Source organism: Microplitis mediator, chromosome 9 (genome assembly GCF_029852145.1).
Source record: "Microplitis mediator isolate UGA2020A chromosome 9, iyMicMedi2.1, whole genome shotgun sequence".
NCBI classification, from domain to species: Eukaryota; Metazoa; Arthropoda; class Insecta; order Hymenoptera; family Braconidae; genus Microplitis; species Microplitis mediator.
The window spans coordinates 13,363,184-13,382,932 of NC_079977.1; the positions used below are offsets into that span (position 1 = coordinate 13,363,184).

At 35.6% G+C, this 19,749-nt stretch overlaps 1 protein-coding gene and 1 long non-coding RNA gene across 2 annotated transcripts in view; one reads left to right on the top strand and one right to left on the bottom strand.

The window, feature by feature from the left end:
• Positions 1–19,749, bottom strand: part of LOC130674272 (LIM homeobox transcription factor 1-beta-like) — a 229,071-nt gene that overhangs the window by 177,873 nt on the left and 31,449 nt on the right. The window lies entirely within an intron of this gene.
• On the top strand, positions 15,732–18,384 carry LOC130674273 (uncharacterized). Its single transcript, XR_008991008.1, has 3 exons — positions 15,732–16,627; positions 16,720–16,955; positions 17,034–18,384. It is a non-coding gene; the product is annotated as an uncharacterized LOC130674273 (long non-coding RNA).

A 19,749-nucleotide genomic window follows, 5' to 3' on the forward strand; every position in this document is an offset into this window, starting at 1 on the left:
ATCATAAGTGGGGCTTGTAGGGAATTTATTCAAGTTTATTAAACTGCCCTTTAAATTACTGTGCGGTCATTATTTGCTGAGATAACAGTAATCAAAGACAAAAGGATCCTTTTTCATCTGAAGGCTGATATCTCAGCAGCAAATTGTCGTACAGAGAAACAAAACAAAAACAAATTGTAGCTGAATAAATTTCCTAAACGAGCCATGAATTCGTTTTTTTGAAAAAATTTTTCCCGGTCCCGTAGACCTAAAAAACAAAACCAAAAATTTTAGAAAAATTTTGTCTCGACCTTTTTCTTATGATTCCGCAAAAACCGTGGCTCGAAAAAATATTTTGCTGAAAGATCTTAAAACTAGAGATTTCAAGCTTCAATTTGTTTTTTTTTTTGTTTTTTCGATACGATCATTTTTCACGAAAATACAGCCTTCCAAAAATCACCAAAAAATTTATAAAATTTTCTTGTTCCTTTAATTTGTTGGATAAGTGTATATTAGACTGTTTCAAATTAAGCGACTATTTTTTTTTTTTTTTGAAGAACTTCGAAAAATCGAAAGGGTATGTTAAAATATGTTGACAGTTAAGATATGAGCTCTTAATATTGATATTTAGAGGTGGCTGTTTATAATTTTCGGTTTTTCATTTAGTAACATGGTAAAAAATACATAACTTCCGAAAAAATCAAGATACAGAAAATTTCTTCCTGAATATTTTGTAGCAAATTTACCGACCTACAAAAAAGGTCTTTCATGATGTTTGCATAAATTCAACCATCCACAAGATAACCGACGTCAAAGTTTGATACAATTCGAAGAACTTGTTTTTGCTCGTTCTGAATTTTATACCATGTCGACTAATGAGAATTCAGGAATTCTTAATACAGTTTTTTGTAGGAAATTGAATGCTCTACAAAAAAAGTCTCTTATCATTTTTTGATAAATCCATCTGTTCGAAAGTTATTGGAGCATGAAGTCAAGTTAGAGTAAATTTTGAGATCTTTTTACTTTTCCGGCGAAACTATCGGACTTATCATAAAATGTCATGGGATATTTTTTGTAGACAATTTTATTGCCTAGAAATTATAATCGATAAAGTTTTTTGAAATTCTGCATTGTTTTCTAGTTATTTCCATTTTATTGAAAAGCTCTTAAAATCGATAAGAATTATTTTTTTTTTTTTGGTGCTTGGCAATAAAATGGAAATAACTAGAAAACAATGCAGAATGTCGAAAAACTTTATCAATGATAATTTCTAGAAAATAAAATCGTCTACAAAAAATATCCTATGACATTTTATAATAAGTCCGATAGTTTCGCCGGAAAAGTAAAAATATCTCAAAATTTACTCTAACTTGACTTCATGCTCCAATAACTTTCGAACAGATGGATTTATCAAAAAATGATAAGAGACTTTTTTTGTAGAGCATTCAATTTCCTACAAAAAACTGTATTAAGAATTCCTGAATTCTCATTAGTCGACATGGTATAAAATTCAGAACGAGCAAAAACAAGTTCTTCGAATTGTATCAAACTTTGACGTCGGTTATCTTGTGGATGGTTGAATTTATGCAAACATCATGAAAGACCTTTTTTGTAGGTCGGTAAATTTGCTACAAAATATTCAGGAAGAAATTTTCTGTATCTTGATTTTTTCGGAAGTTATGTATTTTTTACCATGTTACTAAATGAAAAACCGAAAATTATAAACAGCCACCTCTAAATATCAATATTAAGAGCTCATATCTTAACTGTCAACATATTTTAACATACCCTTTCGATTTTTCAAAGTTCTTCAAAAAAAAAAAAATAGTCGCTTAATTTGAAACAGTCTAATATATATATATATATTGTGACGTTACATTGCCGAGGGGGTGGAGTTGAAGGTTGGAGTAAGTGTGAGCCTGTGTGTTAGTGAGAGAAAAAGTGACTGTGTGTGTTGAGTTGAGTGTAGTAGAAAATGAGTTGAGGATATGGAGTATAAATGTGTATGATCAGTTAAGTGTGTGATAGAGTACGTGTAGGATATGGGGTATGTTTTTGAAGTGTCTGTATGATGGAGCGTGGATTTAACGGGGGATGTATAGCTGTGTCGCGGATAGTGGCCAATATAACGTGCCTCCCGACCAGTGATGACGACTAGGCCTAGGCTTAGCCCTCGGGGTTGACGTGGTGATTGCGGAGGTGCGACTGAGATGTCACCGCCCCTTCGTGGTGGTACCCGAAGTTAGCTGGGGTACGTGTACGGTTATTAGGGGGATGGCAGGCCTCGTTTGCGATGCTCGAGGAAGCCAACAATTCGCTAACTTCGGATATCACGGGGAGTGACATTACGGGAAGGCCCATGAGTCCACGGCTTTTATGTTTGTGAAGGTAAGAATGGATGGAGAAGCGAGAATGTAGAATTGAAAGAGATGGAGTAGAGTAAGCGAGTTAGAGTGGGAGATTATCGTGAAACAGTTGTGCGAGTATCGTTGAGGAGGAAAGTTGAGACCTGGCGTCGCTCGTGTACGAGTCGACCCAGTAGTCGAGTTTGGAGTTTTAGGGTAAGCGGTGGTGAGTCGGAGAGTCGCCATGGTGGACCTCAACCGCTACCGTGGATTGCTGTCGTTTTGGAGCTTGTGGCTCTGTGTATGGTGCTCTTGGAGCCGTCTATTGCATTAATTAGTTGTCGCCAATTATCGCATTATTTGTTTTATATTTTAGTTTATATTTTACCTAGTAGTGTATAAAGTTTTGTGATTCGTCGTCGTCGAGAGGTTTCCGATGTCTTGCCCAGGTTTTTATTCGCGTGATGTACCGAGAGTACTGGACCGCGGGTCTTTTAGGCCCTCCGCGTCACTCTCGAGTCATCTTTATGGTATTTTATTTAGTTTTGTATTGTTATTTTATGTCTTTTCTATTAGTTAATTAATCGGCTTCTTTCGCATGAAAAGAACCGCGACCCTCTCTCCACAACCTAGCATACTGAGCGCACCAGGATATGCCGCTACCACCGGTCATGTCTCTCATCTCCAAAGGGTATAGTTTATAGGTTTTAATTTACGTGTACGTTTAGACCGGTTGCCGATACCGGGGAAATAAAAGTCGGCTGGCGACGAAAGAGGGGTGATTGGTGGGCGAAGTGTAACGTAGCCCGATTTGGAGTAATTTGAGTTTTAAGCTTTTGGAGTAAATTTATCGAGTAAGAATTTTGTTTAATTATTGGGTTTAATTGAGTATAGGAAAATATTACGTTACAATATATATATATATATATATATTTAGTTGTTGAGGTAATAATATAAATTATTAAAACCAGCTAATTATATTAAACAAATGTTTTATTTGAATAACGAAAGTAACACAGTAACTGTAAGTATACAGTAAAGAAAAATGCTTGGATGCGTATATGCAGTCCAGCGGTCTATTACTTATTGTCTCTACCAATGAGGTAGAGACGGATACATGAAAAATCGATGTTCGACGTAAACTGCCGAATTTCATTGATCGCATCACCGAGTAGCAACGCTACAGAACTCCCTTTGTTTTTTCAACTTCCCGCTAAGAAAATCGACGATTTTCGAAAAATTAGGAAGTTATTGTTTTCACCCCGATTTTCGAAAGTCGAGTTTTCGTCGGATGTCGACGTTTTGAGGTCCCAGGAAGCTATTCTGACTATTTTCAGAATGATGTCCGAGTGTATGTATGTATGTATGTGTGTTTGTGTGTGTGTGTGTATGTGTGTGTGTGTGTGTGTGTGTGTGTGTGTGTGTGTGTGTGTGTGTGTGTGTGTGTGTGTGTGTGTGTGTGTGTGTGTGTGTGTGTGTGTGTAAACTCTTTGTAACTGTTTAACTAATGAACCGATTTTGACGTTTAAGGTGGCAATCGAAAGAACTTGCCAGCCGTCATCTTTCCTGAAAATTTTAGATCATTTGATCAAGTAGACTTGAAAATATTGGCGAATTACGAAAAAAAACATTATTTGTTAAAGTTTTTTAGTGATTTTACAGAAACGAGTTGAACGATCGACTTCAAAGTTCAATCAGCTCTAGAACTTCATAAGCCACGTTGAATGCGACCCCAACCATTTTAATCGGTTAATTTGTTCGAGAGCTATCGTTGGAGAAAGAAATGGTAAAAAACGGTTTTTTTCGAAAAAATGGCATACAAAAGTATTTTCGAGCTCGAAGAGCTCGAAAATGTATCCACAAAAATTTTTTTGAGCTCTTTGAGCTCAAGGAGCTCGAAAACAGCGGGAAGTTTTGCGGCTGGCACGCAGGGTCAACCGATAGACAAATTTTTTTTTTTTTTATTTTAATACACGGTAATTAAAGTAATGAAATATTTACAAATGATATGAATAAATAAATAATTAAATGGATGTATATTATAAAGTGGTGAATTATTACTTTGTAGAAAAAAACTTTTATGTAAAAAAAAATTAAATCGCGTAAATTTTTAAATATTAACCCGGACTCGGCGTTTTTGGGTCTCGGTTGCTGTATTAATCGGCTGGGTTTGTTATCATCGTCGCCGTGTCGACTGAATTCGCCTCGTAAACCGGCTTCAATCTGTCTATTGAAATGGCGATTTGTCGTCCACGAAAATCGACGATGAAGTATTTGTCGTGTCGGGTTATGACACGATATGGACCTTCGTACGGCGCTGAGAAAGGTGGTCCAACTTGGTCATTTCGTTCCAATACGTGACTGCAAGTACGAAGGTTCCTGAAAAAGAAAACAGAATGATTGCCGTGACGCGACATTTCGGCTGGTGCCAATGAATTGAAATGACATTTAAATGTATTAATGATTTCATGAGGTGAAGTTTTGTTACTGCACTGAAAAAAAAAATTTGCTATCATAACAAAAATCAAGACTACGCAGCTATTTGTTATGATAACAAAACTCTCTTGGTTAACGCAACGAAGTGACATTTGTTGGGGTAAGTAAAGTGAAGTTGCTGTTGTAACAAATGATATGTGTTGCGGAAAAATTTTTCGAGTACGCATAGAATTTTGTGCTGTAATTAGGTGAACAAAATCATTAAGAATTACTAATTTTGCAAGAATTAATAAATGAGTAAAAAAGTAACTTGAAAAACTTTGCTTACAATTGTTATGTGGAAAATAACAGTCTGTCCAAATTGGGCCAACCATCACGTTCACAACTATTTCCAATACAGACTATTAACCTTAGCAATGAACTAGATGGAAAAAAAAGTTTACTGGAACCAGGAATTTTCCAGATAGATCTGAGTTGTTTTAGAACAGAAAGAAATTCCTAAGATAAAAAAAATTTCTCGACTCAGGAAAATTTTACTTCGCCTAAGATATTATCGCTTCTTGATGATATATTCTCTTAAGTCGGAAAAATCACTTCTTTAAGGTGCCCTTAGCTATACTCAGATATATTGGTATATTCTTCAAAATAAATAGCGTTTAATATTCTTACAATAATTTACAAACGCAATTTATGTCGAAAATAAAACACTCGTGATAAATTCTTAATGATATTTTTCACCTAATTAAAGCACAGAATTCTATGCGTGTTCAAAAAATTTTTTCTCAACACATATTGTTTTTAATCACTTAAATATTTAAAATTAAATTTAACTTAAATTTAAGTGAGGAGGTGAGATGCTGGGACGCTTAATTGGCGGGAATGAGGTTGAGATGTTCAATCTTTTAAATAAATATTTTCTAACACTTATTTTATTTTTTAATATTAATAAATTAATTATTTATTTTATTATTGACACTTTTTACTCTGAACGTTGTATTTTTTATTAATTTTGATATGTGATAACACGCGGTGAGGTGAGAAAAAGATGGCGGTCAGCGGCAAACCAACAACCACGCGGTGAGATGAATTTAATTATTTAAAAAATTATTTTAAGCGATATTAATTAAATAATTACAAAAATAAAGTATGAATAATATTCACTTCGATATGCGAATGAATTTGAGGTGATAATTAATAATAATCAACGCGATTACAAAAGATTTAAGTGAAAGCAAAAAAACACGTGGCTGATAGCCTCGGTGAGTTTTCAATAATGGTTTAGTCTTCTTCTTTATCCCCACTTGGATGAGAGGGCGGAGCTTGAGATCAGAATGGGACCGGTGGAGCCGCCTGCGCATGGTAACGCGCCGACGCCACTCTATTTAACCGGCCTCAGAGCAGCGACGAGAAACGCAAGCGCGGAAGACTCGAACACATATCATTTTTTACAACAGCAACTTCAGTTTACTTACCACAACAAATGTCACTTCGTTGCGTTAACCAAGATAGTTTTTTATCATAACAAATAGCTGCGTAGTCTTGATTTTTGTTATGATAGCAAATTTTTACTTTCAGTGTGGGAGTGAGTAACTCACCAGGTAAACGAATTGGCTCACCATACACTAATTTAGCCGGGGTCGTCTGGATGTTGTCTTTTCAAGCAGCGCGTAAGCCGAGCAAAATGGATGGTAATGCGTCATACCATGACTATTGGTGACACAAAAGTGCTGATCTCAGCTGACGATGTAAACGTTCGACGAGACCGTTGGCTTGCGGATGATACGGTGTAGTATGTAGGTGCTTTATTCCGTACATTTTTAATAACGACTGGAATAATGACGATTCGAATTGCGGACCTTGGTCCGAGGTTATGCGTTTTGGTACTCCATGGCGTGGAAATCCAGTGCAGCGATAGTGCATGTGCTATCGTCTCTGCAGTTCCATTGGATAACGGGACAGCCTAATGAAACCTCGCGAATCGGTCGATGATCGTTCAACACTGGTTGAAGCTTCTTGATGTTTTTAAAGACACTAGGTCGATATGAATGTGCTCGAATCGTTCAGTTGGAGGTTCAAAACTGGCGATTGGCGATGACACGTTTCTCTGAATCTTATTTTTCTGGCAAACGATGCAGGATTTTGCCCATTTACGGCAGTCTTTATTAATCGACGGCCAGACGTATCGTTAAGAGATCATTTTCAATGATCCTTTGATTCCCGGGTGAGCAAGCGTGTGTAGTGAATCTAACACTTTCTTTCTCAGCGGTCCTGGAACGTATGGTCGCACCGTACCTGACGCAATGTCACAGTACAATGCTAAACCGTGGTCGAAATTGATTCGTCGAAGCTGCAACGCGGTTGTCTGTTGCAGCAGTTGTTGAAGCTCGAGATCTTACTTCTGTGCATTGGCAAGTTCTTCCGATGTAATAGCAGAAGACACTGCTTCGACTCGTGACAATGTGTCAGCGACAATATTGTCGTTGCCCGACACATGCCTAATGTCAGTCATAAATTGACCGATGAAATCCAAACGGCATAATTACCATGGTGAAGCTCTCTCCGTACGCTGTTTAAATGCGTGTTGGAGCGGTTTGTGATCTGTGTAGATCGTTACGTGTCGACCCTCGAAAATATGCCAGAAATGTCTCACGGCTCCGTAGATCGCATGTAGTTCTCGATCATAAGTCAGCAATTTTTGAATCGCTGGCTGTAATTTCCAGCTAAAGAAAGCCAGCGGCTGCCAGTCATTGTTTATGCGTTGCTGGAGGACGGCACCGATTCTGATTTCTGATGCATCGGTAAAAATTGCCCAATCCACGTCGATTCTTGGATGCACGAGAAGTGTTGCATCAGCGAGAGATCGTTCAGCGGCATCAAAAGCGGTTTGCAAATCAGCTGTCCAGTTGACAGGATGCGATCCTTTGATTTTCGGTCCTTCCAGTACTTTATTTAACGGCACTAAAATTTCTGCAGCGTTCTTAATGAACTTTCTGTAGAAATTAATTGTGCCGAGGAATCCACGAAGTGCTTTAACGGTTTTTGGAGGCTGGAAATTAACGATGGCCTCAACTTTTTCCAGCAATGGTTTTCATTAATGCCGTATTCGTTGATTAAATAACCGAAGAATTTAACTTCGGTTTTGCCTACCTGGAACTTTGGAACGTTTATTACTAGTCCGTAATCACGAAGACGTTGAAATAATATCTTGTGATGTTTTAAATGCTCCTCTTCGTCTTTGGATGCGACTAGTATATCGTCGATATATGGAAACACGAAATCCAGATCACGGATAATTTCGTCGATAAATCTCTGGAACGTCTGCGCTGCATTTTTGAGTCCAAAAGTCATGTATGAAAACTCGAATAAGCCAAACGGAGTGATACTAGCTGTTTTCTTGACATCTTCTGGAGCTACTCGAAGTTGGAGGAAAGCTTTGGTAAAATCGAAGATAGAAAAGATTCGTTTCCCATGTAAATACGCGGCAAAATCATCTATATATCGAAGCGCATATTTATCGATAAGAGTACGGTCATTTAATAGGTGATAATCGCCACATGGTCTCCATCCACCGTCCTTTTTCTGGACCATGTGTAATGGCGATGACCAAGCACGCTCTGATGGCCGACAAATGCCTTGCTCAATCATTTTACGGAACTTGTCTTGAGCAATGTTTAATTTGTCCGGCGATAAGCGACGAGCTTTGCTAGAAATAGGTGGGCCAGGTGTTGTATGAATATGATGCACCGTTGAATGTTCCCTTTTCTTATTGTCGGACGGATCAGGTCGTGTGATATCGACAAACTCTTGTAGCAGTTTCATATAAACGGAATCACTACCCACAGCCTTGATTTTGTCCAATGCTGTTGTTGAGTGGAAATAACCGGATGATGTCGAACCTGTAATGCCGTCGCGTAAGCACTTGCGTTTGAGGTCGACTAGCAAGTCATAATGACTCAAAAAATCAGCCCCAAGTATCGGTTTGGTGACATCGGCAAAAATAAAATTCCACGCGAAATCTCGACGCAGTCCGAGATTCAGTGTTTGTAATGAGAAACTATAGGTTTTGATAATTGTGCCGTTTGCGGCATAAAACTGATAACCTATGGGAGTTGTTTTCGATTTCATCGAGCTGCGAGGAAAAACTGATAAATCAGAGCCAGTGTCCACGAAAAACTCGGTCCTAGTGACTCGATCTTTAATAAATAATCGGCGTGAAATCGATTGAAAATCACTCTCCGCCGCTAGTGACTCTCGTTGGTATTTCCCTGCCATTTACAGCCAGGTGCGCATGATTGGGCATTTTTACCATGCTTGTAATGATACCAGCAATAGTCGAATTTTTTAACTTTCCGAGGACGATGGTGTCGGTATGCTCTGCATCATGTATTTAGAAGTTGTTCCTGAGCAAGCATTCCACTATAATCGGCAGTCAACAGTGCAAGTTGCTTACGCAAAGCATCGAGTTCCTCTGCGGCGGATGCGTACATTTTGAAATATAAAATATAAAAATAATATTTCAAATAATAATATCACCTGCACTTAAAATTATTTTATTTTAATTTTACTACGTATTCAGCGATGACTCGTCACTCAGGAATATTCGACTCTCTAGCTTAATCTTCAAAACTATTTCCGATGACGTAGCTACCGGAGAATTTGACGCGACACTGTACGAAATAGACAATTTTATTTACAGCGCGCAAAAACTTTTATCACAACTCGATTTACACTGATGGTCCCTCGAATTAACACTGATGCAGTGATGAAAATGATATAAAACTGCACAATGATAATGAACTCACTGCATTAATTAACTTAAAATAAATTCACACAACAATAACTATGAATAAAAATCACGGTCTTGCCGATTAATCGGCAACGCGACAAAATATTCGCGGCAAAAATTATGCGAGAACTCACGAAATTTTATTAACTGTGTAACACTCGTGTTCGATGCTTTTCGACAAAAGAGATCACGTCGGGATCACCAATTTAGTGGTTGAGGTAATAATATAAATTATTAACACCAGCTAATTATATTGAACAAATGTTTTATTTGAATAACGGAAGTAACACAGTAATTGTAAGTATACAGTAAAGAAAAATGCTTGGATGCGTATATGCAGTCCAGCGGTCTATTACTTATTGTCTCTACCAACGAGGTAGAGACAGATACATGAAAAATCGATATTCGACGTAAACTGCCAAATTGTATCGATCGCATCACCTAGTAGCAACGCTACACACACATATATACACATATATTATAACGGGTTTTTCACCACCGGGGATCTACCGGAGTGAAGTCCGAATACACTTACGATTATTGGCAACCTTGTTCAAAATTATTAAGTTGGGCGCCAGGTGATTTTATAATCACCAAATAAACAATTATCAAAAATGTCGACTCAGGGTGGCGGATCGGGGAAAGGTCAGGCACTTAAGATTACGATAAATAATTAATCAGAATTAACACAAAATAATTAGTCGTATATTGAACACAAAATAATTGATCGGTATCACAAAATTATTATCGGTTACAAAAAAATATAAATGCCGTTGTCGGCTTGACTCGATATAAACGAAACTATAAAAAAAAAATCGTAGTTGATCGAAACACAATTCAGTTCATTGCTCAGAGAAAACACAGTCGGTTATCGAAATAAAATAAAATACGTTTATTGTCCGGAGACACACATACAGCGGAAGTATTAACGAAATACTTGAAGAATGACGTCAGAGTATTCTTACACGTCGAGGTGACAAGACTGCTGTTGCGAATGAGACACAGATAATCCGTGATTATCAGAATTACTCGATTGAAATAAAATAAAATATAAAATAATATTTTATTTCGGTAACACGTTAAATTGCACGATCATATAATTTTTACGCGTGATTAATTATTAATTAATAATTATTACACGAACGCGGTTCACTTGTTCACTACTAAATTCACTAGAACACGTTGTTCAGTTTTCGGGCCGAGGCTTCGGCTTGTTCACTTGTTCACGGAGTCGGTTATTGTCGGTCGAAATTAATTGTCGTGATCAATTAATTTAACTAGTCGTTGATCAAAACTTGGATTGGTCGTTTTAGTCGTAAATCGCGTTGTTCAATCGTCGGGATCGAAATTGGTCGGAGTCGAATTGTTCAAATACAAAAAAAAACGTGGCCGTTTAGTACGGCGTCTCTCCCGGATCTCCCGTGACAATCCATGCGTTGGATCGTTTGCTCGGTCACAGTCGGAATTTTCGATGCTAGAGGTCACTAAAATTTGCTCACCGGATAATTATTTATTAATTCAAATAAATTTCAAACCACGGGTCGATGTCGAATTTTCCTCATGTTACAATATATATATATATATATTGAAACGATGTTGAGGTCCACCCCCTTTAACAGTGGGTGAATCAACCATCCGTTACCTATTTCTGACTTTCGTAGGAATTAGGCCCGTGTCCCTTTTAGCCAGTGGGCTGATTATTTGGTAACTGATCCTGGTGTTACCCGGTTCGTAAGGACAAGACGACCGGTTGGCCTTGAATTAGTATATGCCGAGTGCATATAAAGGATCGGGAGTCGTGGGGCATGATAAATTATATGAAAAATCGACTACAGGTATTTGCGTAGCAAGCCAAAGAGTGATAAGCACAAGAGGTTGAAAAAGTTATAATAATAATAGAATTGTTATACTTACCTATAAGTTGCTGGTTAAATGATGCAGGTAGAAAATAGCAGTTTTATTAAACAAGAAAATTAATATAGAGGCTTTCAGAGGCACATACGAAAATATTAAATTATAAGACAAAATAGAATTACACGTTTTCGAAATTGAAATTCTTAATATACTTAATTTAAGAATTTTTTTTTAAATTAAGTACAAAAATATTTTTAAGATGAATCAGTAGCTTTCTCGAATTCAACCAAAAAAATACTCAATTTTAGAATTTATTGTTTATAGATTAAATGCAAAAATTTTTTCGAAATAAATCAGTAGTACTCTTCATTTAAAAAAGAAAAATTTTTAATTTAAAAAGACACTATTTTGACGTACAATTAAAAATTAAACTAGAAAGATTTTTAACCTGTCTTCTTAATTGATGAATTTTGTATAAATAATAATAAAAATTTGCAAATATTTATATTAAATGGTGTTTATTGTGCAGTAATTAATAAATAACTTTAAAAACAATAAAAATATAAATAATACTTACGACGGAATTCTTCAACTAACTCAGGAAATCCCCATGTTCAATGAGGGTTATTGTTTCTTCATCCATCACTTTTAAAGTTTATGTTTAATTATATAAAAATATAAAAGCCAATTTATTATTATTTATTTTAATTATTAACTTTATAATAAATGTATGATGAACTTTAGGGTAACATGTTGGCAAATGTTATATATTGAAACGGGCATAGGAACGAGGGACTGCGAGGGACTGCGAGTTGTAAATGTCATCTCACGGAGTGAAGCCGAACAACTATATATATATATATATATATATATATATATATATATATATATATATATATATATATATATATATATATATATATATATATATATATATATATATATATGATGTTGAGGTCCACCCCCTTCAACAGTGGGTGAATCAACCGTCCGTTACCTATTTCTGACTTTCGTAAGAAATAGGCTCGTGTCCCTTTTAGCCAGTGGGCTGATTATTTGGTAACTGATCCTGGTGTTACCCGGTTCGTAAGGACCAGACAACCGGTTGGCCTTGAATTTATATATGCCGAGTGCATATAAAGGATCGGGAGTCGTGGGGCATAATAAATTATATGAAAAATCGACTACAGGTATTTGCGTAGCAAGCCAAAAAGTGATAAGCACAAGAGGTTGAAAAAGTTATAATAATAATAGAATTGTTATACTTACCTATAAGTTGCTGGTTAAATGATGCAGGTAGAAAATAGCAGGTAATAGTTAAAAGAGACAATTGTAATCTAAGCGTCACAATTGTCGATTAAAAACCACAAGCAGGTGGATTACGGGGTTGCCGTCTTCTATAGGGAATGCTATAGGCTACGGTGTACGACCAAGGTCGTACGAGGCTGCGCAAGGCACACCTCTACGGGGTTGCCGTCTTCTACAAGAAAATGCTGCAGGCTAGGATGTGTGAGTAATTCACACGAGGATACGCCAAGGAGTACCGCTACGGGATTGCCGTCTTCTGTAAGGAAAGGATACAGGCTATGGTGTATGAATAACTCATGCGACGATATGTAAAAGTATATCCCCACGGGGTTTCCGTCTTGTGTGAGGAAAGGACACAGGCTATGGTGTATGATAAAGTCATACGAGGATATGTAAAAGTATATCCCCACGGGTTTCCGTCTTGTGTGAGGAAAGGACACAGGCTATGGTGTATGATAGAGTCATACGAGGATATGTAAAAGTATATCCCCACGGGTTTTCCGTCTTCTGTGAGGAAAGGACGCAGGCTATGGTGTATGATAAAGTCATACAAGGATATGTAAAAGTATATCCCCACGGAGTTTCCGTCTTCTGTAAGGAAATTATACAGGCTAGGAGGTGCAAGCAGGTTTACACGAGAATACAGTAATTGTATTCCCACGGGGTTTTCGTCTTCTATAGGTAAAAGGCTATAGGCTAGGAGGTGTATAATTACACAGGATAGACCAAGGTATATCCGTACGGGGTTTCCGTCGTCCATAGTAAAAGCTATGGGCTAAACTTATCTAATAGTAATGCTTAGAAACTACTAGACAAGCAAGTAAAGTTTTAAAAATTAAAAAAAGGTTAAAATGTAAACTAAGTTTATTATAAAGACATAATGAAATTAAAGGTGAGAAAACTATTATAAATCTATCTGAATTCTGAATCAATTAGAGGCGCGCAGGCCTTCTTATAGATTCACGTCGATGCTCACGCGTCGATGTGGTGCGCATCCCTTCCATTTAAAATGCGAATAGAGAGGGATTATGTAATAATAATAATAATTAAATAATACTAGAGTGGGTAAACCAGATAACATGTGGTAAATACCCTCGGTAACCGTCTATTATCATGGTATGATAATGAGGTATCTGAAACCTCGTTACAATATATATGTGCCATTTAAATATAGTGGAAACCTAAACATGCAAACCTCTCAATAAGACAATTTATAGATAAATTGAGAAAAATATAGATACAATATATATGTAACTGCGTCCTTTCCTCACAGAAGACGGAAAACCCGTGGGGATATACTTTTACATATCCTCGTATGACTTTATCATACACCATAGCCTGTATCCTTTCCTTACAGAAGATGGCAACCCCGTAGAGGTACTCCTTGGCGTATTCTCGTGTGAATTACTCACACATCCTAGCCTGCAGCATTTTCCTGTAGAAGACGGCAGCCCCGTAGAGGTGTGCCTTGGGCAGCCTCGTACGACCTAGGTCGTACACCATAGCCTATAGCATTCCCTATAGAAGACGGCAACCCCGTAATCCACCTGCTTGTGGTTTTTAATCGACAATTGTGACGCTCAGATTACAATTGTCTCTTTTAACTATTACCTGCTATTTTCTACCTGCATCATTTAACCAGCAACTTATAGGTAAGTATAACAATTCTATTATTATTATAACTTTTTCAACCTCTTGTGCTTATCACTCTTTGGCTTGCTACGCAAATACCTGTAGTCGATTTTTCATATAATTTATTATGCCCCACGACTCCCGATCCTTTATATGCACTCGGCATATATAAATTCAAGGCCAACCGGTTGTCTGGTCCTTACGAACCGGGTAACACCAGGATCAGTTACCAAATAATCAGCCCACTGGCTAAAAGGGACACGAGCCTATTTCTTACGAAAGTCAGAAATAGGTAACGGACGGTTGATTCACCCACTGTTGAAGGGGGTGGACCTCAACATCATATATATATATATATATATATATATATATATATATATATATATATATATATATATATATATAGTTGTTCGGCTTCACTCCGTGAGATGACATTTACAACTCGCAGTCCCTCGCAGTCCCTCGTTCCTATGCCCGTTTCAATATATAACATTTGCCAACATGTTACCCTAAAGTTCATCATACATTTATTATAAAGTTAATAATTAAAATAAATAATAATAAATTGGCTTTTATATTTTTATATAATTAAACATAAACTTTAAAAGTGATGGATGAAGAAACAATAACCCTCATTGAACATGGGGATTTCCTGAGTTAGTTGAAGAATTCCGTCGTAAGTATTATTTATATTTTTATTGTTTTTAAAGTTATTTATTAATTACTGCACAATAAACACCATTTAATATAAATATTTGCAAATTTTTATTATTATTTATACAAAATTCATCAATTAAGAAGACAGGTTAAAAATCTTTCTAGTTTAATTTTTAATTGTACGTCAAAATAGTGTCTTTTTAAATTAAAAATTTTTCTTTTTTAAATGAAGAGTACTACTGATTTATTTCGAAAAAATTTTTGCATTTAATCTATAAACAATAAATTCTAAAATTGAGTATTTTTTTGGTTGAATTCGAGAAAGCTACTGATTCATCTTAAAAATATTTTTGTACTTAATTTAAAAAAAAATTCTTAAATTAAGTATATTAAGAATTTCAATTTCGAAAACGTGTAATTCTATTTTGTCTTATAATTTAATATTTTCGTATGTGCCTCTGAAAGCCTCTATATTAATTTTCTTGTTTAATAAAACTATTTTTATATTTACTTATCAAACTATTTTTAATGCAGGAAACCAAGTTGATTTTGAGTTAATGAAGAGATTGACTTCAGAGTTAATAAAAGAAATTATACCATATGTTGTATTACGATTTGTTGTAATAATAATAAAATAAATGCATGCCAGGACTGGTTGGTGGTTAGGATGTTGGAAAAATACGCATATTAAAAAATATAACAATATTTTTATTTGTCACAGCACAAAATATCACTGGGTTACAAATTAAATCGTTGATTTAATTGATTAATATTGTTAATTGTCTGAGCTCATGAATACGGAATTAAATGAATGCAAATTGTAAAATTGAGCGCCAGTAATTGTTTTTAAATAATTGAAGTAATTAATTTGAGTTTAGTTGAACACTGATTTGATTGTAAAAATGTCAGGATGAAAAGTAACATGAAATCAGAGGTTACCGAGCGAAGTTAATTATTAAATACGTTAATTACTAAATAACGCTAGATACATAATATTTTAGTTATTGAGTTTTAATAATAATGATCACTGAAGTAAATGAACTTAATGAGCTCTTATTGAATTGCACTGAATTTAATTTATGTTGAACACGTGGTAGCATGATTGCAGAGGCTACTGAGCGAAATATAACTTTTTATTTAATTGAAAATATTGAGCATGATGATAAATAATTAATTGTAATATTGAGTCCTTTAATTATTTGAGCACTGGTAACAAGTAAATATTTATTAAAAAATGCACCTGTTGCGTTCTCGATGAATAACCTCGTGGTCGATGATCGCTGATTTAGTTGAGTTCTTTGTTAATTTATAACTGAGTGTTTATGTTAGCAATTATAAAAATAATTATATTTTTATAAAGCTTACTGATCACTGATTGCTTTTAATGCATTAGTACTTGACATGCGCTGCACTGCGCTAGTCAAGTTTTTAATTGACAGACACTAGGCCCCAGTAGGTGCTGCCTTTATTTGCCGGAAGTGCAACTACATTTAAATTTGAATGTAGTTGTGATTACGCAACACGATTTAAATTTAAAAGAAAATGGCAAACACATTTTGAGATGTCTAATATTGCAGAAGACTCATCATCGACTTGTGATCCTTTATATGTTGATTCTAATCAGTTGAATGTTAGTAAGAAATTTAGTAATAAATTTACCCATAGAATTCCGTTTACTGTAATATTACTTTTTCAAATATTATTAATGGTTTCCTCTTACAGAATGAAAGAGCTATTGATGTTGTCAATGATGTTGTCAATGAGAATAATCCTGCAGAGCTTGAGCGACGGTAATTTACCGTAATTCGGATCCACTAAGGTATGCTTGATATTATTCAAAATAATCACCGTGCTGCTGCATGCTACAGAAGTTATCAAGAGACTAATGTACTTAGCACTAAAGCTCGAAATCTTTTAGTGGATATCATTATCTCGGCTGCTGTATCACTAAAATCTAAGTACGTCATTTTATTTAATATTAATTATATTATATTATAATTTTTGTTTAATAATTAATTTTTCATTTGTTTCGACAGGTTAAAGCCAACCGATTTTTCAATTTTGATTGAAAATTTTTCCAACAGAAGATTCCCAAATCTACTATAACGCTTCTGAAAGCGTTATTATTGGTGGAAAAGAAATTAACAAACCAGCTAAAGGAAAATTTTATAATAAATACCGAAATTATATTTCGGATTTAAAACAAATCAATGATACTGAAAGTGGACAGTCTGAATCATCAGATTTTGAAGATATTGAATTACAGTTAGGTGAAAAAGAATTATAGAGTATTGAGCGACTAAAATCTCGTCGGGAACTCAAAAATAAAATGGTTTTTCACTGGATTCAATCGCGATCGGTTCGAGACAAAGAACGTCAAGACTCAAAGTTTTTGACTGTGAATTCAACTTTTAAAAAGTGGCCTGTACTTCGAGATTCAATTCTTGCGCCAGAATTAATTGATAATGATTTCAAATCAATGTGCCTTACTGATGTTGAGTTGGATCAAAATTCATTTCAATCATTTTTTAAAGAAATTTGTGCTCTCTAATTAAAATCGACGAAATCAAAAGAATATCGGGCTTTTAAAAAGGTGTTGGAGCTTTCTTCCACCGATGATGGTATTTTAATATATACTATTTATTTCATTTAAACCCGGAAAAAAATCATCAGGCCTGATCATGCTTGATCATGCATGAATCATGCGTGATCGTGCATGATTCATACATGATTCAAGTATGATAGTGTATGATCCTGGCATGACTTTGCACGATCATGCAAAGACATGTTCAATCATGCATGACCATGCATGACAAGGCAAGAACAGTCATGCATGAACCTTGCAATATTATGCATGGCTAAGCTTAATCATGAACGATCATGTCTGAATTTGCATGATTCATGCAAAGGCATGCATGCCCATGCAAATCCATGTTCAATTGTGCATGATCATGCATGACGAGGAAAGAATAATTACACATTATTCATGCAACCTCATGTATGACCAAGCTCAGTCACTGCTCATACTATCGCCTTGAAGCTTCAACTTCATCAATGTTCACGATTTATTCGTGATGAAGGTTTTATCCATCGTTTAACCATTGGGCCTAAAAATTTAATCAATTGAAGCGATCTTGATGATTTTGTGAATCTTGATACTGTTTTTCAAGACAATAAAAAAGATTTGTTAATTTATATTTCATGGGTTAATATTAACGGAACTGAATATGAAATTGATTCAGTAATAAAAATGAAGTCAAATAAAATGTTACCTGATTTTTATCGCATTAAACACATACCCGATGAAAAAAGATTTTATACAATTATATACCCTCGCAAATTTGAATCACGGTGGAAACACCGTAGAAGTGTAAACACCGTGGATCCACCGGGGTTACACGGTGGGTTTGTTCCATTTCACCACCGGGTATACACAATGTATCCACTGTGATTACGCGGTGTATCCACCGTGATTCCACGATGGCTTGACCACTGTGTATACACGGTGTTTCCACTGTGATTACGCGGTGTATTCACCGTGATTCCACGGTGGCTTTGTGCTATTTCACCACCGTGGTTCCGCGGTGTACCCACCGCGAAATCACAGTGGAAACACCGTGTATACACAGTGGTCAAGCCACCGTGGAATCACAGTGGATACACCGCGTAATCACAGTGGTAAAATGGAACAAACCCACCGTGTTTCCACCGTGATTCAAATCTGCGAGGGTATAAATTGGATAGAAAAAACAGCCCGATTCAATTGTATACAATCTGTATAGAAATCGTATACCTGTTACTTAACACATTTATTGTTTAAAAATAAGTTATATATGTTAAATGATTGATGTATAATTGTAAGTTTATGTATGTAATATTTCTACGAATAAAAAATGTATTTCATACGTAAAATGTTTGTACACACTATTTTTGAATCATTAATTTTTAAATTGAAGTATTTTAGCTACTGAACAAAAATTTTTAATTATTAAACTTGAGTATTTTATATACAGTAAAACCTGTACAAATGACCACCTTTGTACTTTGACCACCTCTCTATATTGACCAGTATTTCTAGGAACCGGCTTAGTTACACTTACATTACCCATACTAATACCTCTCTAATCTGACCACCTCTTTATATTGACCACCTGCCTAATGTGACCTCTATTTTGAAAACATTTGAGCTGTAATTGACCTTTGTACATTGACCGACTCCTCTCTCTCTCTGTCACTTTTCACATTATCTATGAATCTTCCTTCGTTATTTTCACTGCATTACTCATTGTCTTTTCGTTCTTTGTGCCAGTGACAGTATTAGAGTCTAGTTGTTGAAATGGGTGTTAAAAGAAAGTATACTGAGTTGAATATTAATAAAAAAAAATGATTGTAGACTTGTTGGAGCAAAAAGTGAGCCAACGCAATGTGGCGATCCAATTTGATGTATCGAAAACCACTGTAGTTAACATCGGTCGTAATAAAGATGTTATTTTAAAAATGTGGAATGACAATTGTAACGCAGACAGGAAAAGAAAACTCCGGAAAACGGAGTTCGAAGGCGTCAATCTAGGCGTACTGAAATTTTTTGAATTATGTCGGTCCAAAGATGTTCCTGTTTCCGGAGTAATGTTGAAGAAAAAATCTCTAGAAATAGCTGAAAAATTAGGAATTAGTGAATTTCGAGGTAGTAATGGATGGTTAGAATCGTTTTTGAAGCGAAATAATTTAAGCTATAAAGCTTTATGTGGTGAC